Here is a 6,000-nt window from a genome sequence, read left to right as displayed (position 1 = left end):
CTGGGCTGGAGAGATGGCTCAGAGGTTAAGAGCACTGGCTGTTCTTTCTAATGGTCTGAGTTCAAGTTCCAGCAACCACATAGCCATCTGTAGTGAGATCCAGCGCCCTCTTCCAGTGTGCAGGCACACATGCAGGCAGAATGCTGTAAAAATAATAAATCTTTAAAAATTATTAATTGTGGGTGTTTTGCCCATAGGCATGTGTGGTGGTTTGGATGAGACTGACTCCCATAGGCTCATATACTTGAATGCTTGGTTCCCAGTTTGGTGGGCTGTTGGGAGGGATTAGAAGATGAGGAGTTGCTGAGGTAGGTGTGGACTTGTTGGGGAAAATGTCTCATTGGGGGTGGGCTTTGAGATTTCAAGGTGTGGCCACCTCACCTGGCCGGCTTTGAGATTTCAGATGCCTAGGCCAGGACCATGCTGTCTGCTGCAACTTGAAGATCAAATGTGAGCTCGTAGCTACTACTTCAGCCCCGTACTGGCCTGCCACCATGCTCCCATCGTGAAGATTATGAACTAACCCTCTGAAGTATAAGCCCCAACTAAATGCTTCCTTTTAGAAGTCACCTTATTCGTTGCATTTTATCACGGCAATAGAAATTTATCTAAGACAGTTTGTCTGTGTTCATAGAAGTCTGGTGCCCACGCAGGCCTGAAGAGGGCATCAGATCCCCTGAAATGGAGGTATATATGGTTGTGAGGTGCCATCTGGTGCTGGGCATTGACTCTAGCTGCGAAGCTTCTTCACCACTAACCCAGCTCTCCACTCCTCGTGACTGTGGGTTTTTGTTGTTGTTTTGACAGGATCTCTGGGTAGTCCTGGTGTCCCCAAACTAGCTCTGTAGACCAGGCTGGCCGTGAACTCAGAGATCTGCCTGCCTCTGCCTCCCGAGTGCTGGGATTAAAGGTGTTCTCACTATGTCCAGCCATGTGTGTAGTTTTGTGCGAAGTTTTGAAGTCAGGAAGTCCCATGTATCTGCAAGTTCAGCGACCTCATCTGAGTTCTGTGACTTATCATACAACTCTTAGGAATTTTATTTTGTTGTGTGCTGCTAAGGATTCATCTTAGGGCCTCACCTATGCTGGGCAACTGGGCTACTACCTATCTGTGCTGGTCAGTTTTAATTGTCAACCTGACATACCCTAGAATCACCAGGGAAGGTTCTCAGCAAGTCTGGATCAGGCTGGCCTGAACGAGGTGAAAGAGTATCTTGATTGCTGTAATCAATATGGACAGACGCAGGCTGACAGCGGCAGCTCTGTCTCCCGGTCAGAGCCTAGTGCTGTGTATGAGTAAGGAATCAGGAGAGCAAGCTGAGTGCTCTGCAAGCGTTCATTTCCTCTGTTCTGGACTGTGGGCACTGTGGAGTAGCTGCTTCATGCTCCTGCTGTTAGGACTCTGACAATGATGAATTATAATCTGGAACTGAAAGACAAAATAAACCCTTTCTTTTCTAAAATGCTTTTGCCAGAAATTTTATTTTTTCTGAAATAGGGTTTCTCTGTGTAGCCTTGGCTATCCTGGAACTCATTCTGGCCTCAAAATCAGAAAGATCCGTCTGCCTGCCCCTGTCTCCTGAGAGCTGGGGTCAAAGGCATATAGCACCCCCCACCCCCGCCCCAGCATTTGCCAGAATATTTTATTCAGCAACAGAAATGAAACTAAATCAGTTGGTTGAGTTTGAGGGCAACCTAGGCTAAATGTTAATTCAAGGCCTGACCTAAATAAGATGACCCTATAGCTCAGTAGTTTTTTGTTGTTGACCAGGCTGACAGAGATCCACCTGCCTCCGTCTCTCTGAGTGCTGAGACCACAGGTGTGCGCCACTGTGCCTGGCTCCTATAGTAGCAGTTGGTTGTCTAGTGTGCACAAAGCTCTGGGGTTAGTCCCTAGCCTTACAAAAGAAAAGTTTAGGGACAGTGTCTCTCTATGTAGCCCTGGATAGGGATGGGCTGCATTTTGCTGTGTAGACCAGATTGGCCTCGAATTCTCAGGGATTTGCCCTACTCTGCCTTCCAAGTGCTGGGATTAAAGGTGTATGGTACCATGCCCAGACTGAAGCTATGATTTAAAGCAACACTTTTATATAAAAGTAGGATTTCTTCTAAGGCTTCCATCATTAGGGAGATTTAGGAGTTGGGTTTTTTCTTGTTTTCTATTTGTTTGACTTGGGTCTAAATTAGAGTTTGTTTTAAGAGAGTCTGTTTTTGATTTCTTTGGCTACAAAAACTACTTCCTATTAATATTCAAACACACCAATTATTCATCTGTACTTGGTCACATTACATCCTTGGTTCTCCTGGCCTCATTCTGAAAGAAAGCTTTGAGTCCTGACACCCCTGGGGAAGGCGTGTAGGTGGAACTCAGAGCTGACTCAGAGGGCCAGCCCTAGACAGCTCATGTCTGAGGTCATACCACAGGAGAGAAGGCATTCTAGCCTCAGGAACGGAATCTGTCCTAACAAATTCTCTGGTTCCTCTCGTCCTGCCTTCCTTGCTCGGGAATTGTCCATGTGAGGTCAGAGACTTAAGATAGAGCACTGAGGATTTTATGCCTTCACCATGCTCCCCTTTTCCATGCTGGCAGCAAATATTAGACTGTACAGAAGTCAGAGGACAGTTTGCAGGAGTCAGCTCTCTTCTTTCACTAGGTAGATCCAGGAACTGAACTCATGTCTTCAAGTTTGGCAGCATGTGTCTTCACCCACTGAACCAACTTACCAGCTCCAGCTTATGTTCCTGAGATTCAGTCCCTTTACTGGGCAAGGCTAGAGTTAACCTTTGTCTCTCTGTTACATATTAGTTTTGGCATAAACATACCACATTCTCTGTTCATATTGATAATGGACATTTATCGCATTTCTAGCTTTTTTTCTATGGGGACCTGGAGCGTTGTTTGTGAATGTCTTTATTCATGTTCCCTCAGCACATTTCAAGCCTTTCATCTATCTGTCTGTCTATCTATCTATCTATCTATCTATCTATCTATCTATCTATCTATCTATCTATCTATCTATTTTTGTGTTTCCAAGGCAGGGTTTCTCTGTGTAGTACTGGTTGATCTGGAACTCACTTTGTAGACCAGGCTGGCCTTGAACTCAGAGTATCTAGTGCTGGGATTAAAAGTGTGTACCACCACCACCTGTCCAAATGTTACTTTAAGACTCTTTTTTTTTTTTTTTTTTTTTTTTTTTTTAATGTATCTGAGTGCTCTATCTGCATGGACACCTGCATGAAGAGGGCATCAGATCCCAGTACAGATGGTTGTGAGGTGCCATGTGGTTGCTGGAAATTGAACTCAGGACCTTTGGAAGAACAGACAGTGTCTTAACTGCTGAGCCATCTCTCCATCCCCCACTTTAAGATTCTTTGAAAGGTTCATTTTGACTTTAAGTTATGAGGACAGATGGATGTCTGTGCATGTGTATGTGTGGGTCTGCATGTGCCTGAAGTGGCTTTAGTGCCTGAGAGCTCCAGGTAGTTATCAGGCTGAGAACCTAACTCTGGTCCTGGTAAGAGCAGCACATCATTTAACCAATGTGCCATCTTTCCAGCTCCCTTAAAAATGAAAAAAAAAAAAAAAATTCAGCCAGGAATTCCAGTGAACACCTTTAACAGGGAGGCAGAGGCAGGCTGATCTCTCAATCTGAGGCCAGCCTGGTCTACATAGCAAGTTCTAGGCCAGGCAGGGCTACACAGTAAGACACTATCTGAAAACAAACAAACAAACAAAATAAAATTTAAATTACGTGTCTTTATTCATTTTATGTGTGTACATTCACATACAAGCGGCGAGGCGAGTGTGTGAGTCAGAGGACACCTTCAGGAGTCATCTGTCTCCTCCACTGGGTTTCCCGGGATTGAACTCGGGTTGACAGGCTTGGTGGCCAGCACCCTTCTCCCATGAGCTACCTTGACAGCCTATGTCCAGGCGAATATTTTGGATTGAATTGTGGTATGTGTAACTTGCTGCTGCTACTAATGTTACTAGATATTGTTAGATTCTTCCAGTATGTCATTTAAAAAGATTACTTTGCTGAGCAGTGAGGAAACACTCAGTGAGTCCCAGCACTCTGGAGGCTGGTGCAGGTGGATCTTTCTGAGTTGGAGGCCAGCCTGGTCTACAGATGAGTTCCAAGACAGCCAAGGCTACACAGAGAAACCCTAAGTAAAAACTAAGTAACATTTAAAATTTATTTTAACTGTGTTTCAGCTCTGTGTGTGTGTGTATGTGGGCATGAAGAGGTGACCACAGGTGGCCAGAAGAGGGCACTGGGCTCCAGAAGGTTGTTCCAGTGAGGGGCTGGAACACAGGTCCTCTGCAAGAGCAGCAGGTGCTTGCTACTGCTGAGCCCTCTCTCCAGCACCCCTCTCCCCTTCTTTTGAGACAGTGTCTCACTATGTCATCTTGGCTGTTCTGGAACTCTCTACACTAGGTTGGCCTCCAACTCGAAGGGACCCTCCTGCCTCTGCACCCAAGCACTGGGGGAGACAGCTCAGAATGTGAAGTGCTAGCCATGCTAGCTACAGGGCCTTGACTCTCATCCTCTGGACCCAGGTAAATAAGACAGGTTGTTGGTGTATATGCTTGTAATCCTAGGGCTAAAGGGCAGAAACACAAAGATCTCTGGGCCCTATTGGGTAGCTAGTTTAGCCTAGCTGCTGGGAAGTTCAAGGCCAGTGAGATCTACTGTTCTTCAAGCACTGGAAAACAATGACCTGGAGCTGCTTTGCCCACCTGGGGCTTATGTGGATTTCAGGAGCTCTAATCCTTCTGCTTGAGCACCAAGAGCCGTAACCACTGAGCCATTTCCCCAGTCCTAGGTGCATTTCTGAATTGCAATGGGTTTGTTGTTATGATACTCAAGCTATGAACTATTTAAACAGGAGGACAAGAAAACGAACTGGGCATGATGGTGTTCATTTGCAATTTCTGCATTAGGAAAGTTGAGGCAAGACAGGAATTAGAGGCCAGCCTGAGCTATGCAGAAAGACTATCTAAAAAATAAAATAAAATAAAGGGTAGAAGAATCACACAGGGAACAAGAATTATGAAAACAACAGTTTTAAGGTATAATTTCTCCCTTCCTTCCAGATAGGTCACAGATGCACAAAATTTAGGACCATACAAGTTCCTCCAGACAAAACAAAGCTTGCCTCCTCTCCCTCATGCCCTCCTAGTCCCCCTTCCCTTTTCACGTGTCACAAACATGCCTACCATTTACAGGTCTTTATAGTGATTTTACACTTCAGTGTCTTCAATTCTAAAGCTTAGGAAAAGTAGAAAACATCTTGAGGGTAAGTGCTGTCATCTTTACTCCTAACCTTTGGCATTCCATGGCTCACAGTTTAATGTGTAGCATCAATGAGGAAGCCTCATGGCCAGTTATTTCTCTCATGGCCAATGTGAAATGTTCTGAAGTTTCCACAGGCCTTTTCAAAGCTCCAGCCTGTGACTGACAACTTTTTGGGAGGTCCCCAGTTCACCTGGAGCCAGCGTTGAATCACCAGAATTCAGCAGGGTTGAGGGGAAGCTGGAACCATGCTCTGTCTAGGTCTGCCTGCTCGTGCATCTTTAGTTTGGCTTCTCATCTTCACCTGCTGTTGGTGTTCCAATGATCCGTCCTGCTGTTTCTCACCAGCATGCCTTGGCTTTAGGCTAAGCTGGCTGCCCAACAGGCCCCAGGGATCCTTCTGTTTCTGCCTCTTCAGCCATCAATATCCTTCCAGAGTAAGCATGCCTCCTGCAATTGTTCCTCTGCCTAGGCCCCCAGCTCCCGAGTGCACTTCCCATTTTCACAACCTACCTGTCAGTTGAACTGTGTGGGGCAAACACTTGGCTGGGAGGAATTCCACTGTGGATCTCTCCTCGACCAAAAAGGGAGAAAGAGAACAACATTTTAAATAGGGCCATCTGGTCCCTTGAGCACACCCCTAGGAGAGTGAGACAGGAGTTCCTAATGTATCTTAGACCTGTGTTGATTCGTATTGGGACCT

The sequence above is a fragment of the Psammomys obesus genome, unplaced genomic scaffold (assembly GCF_907164565.1).
Source record: "Psammomys obesus unplaced genomic scaffold, mPsaObe1.curated_primary_1811, whole genome shotgun sequence".
Taxonomy (NCBI): domain Eukaryota; kingdom Metazoa; phylum Chordata; class Mammalia; order Rodentia; family Muridae; genus Psammomys; species Psammomys obesus.
This window is presented reverse-complemented; position numbering follows the sequence as displayed.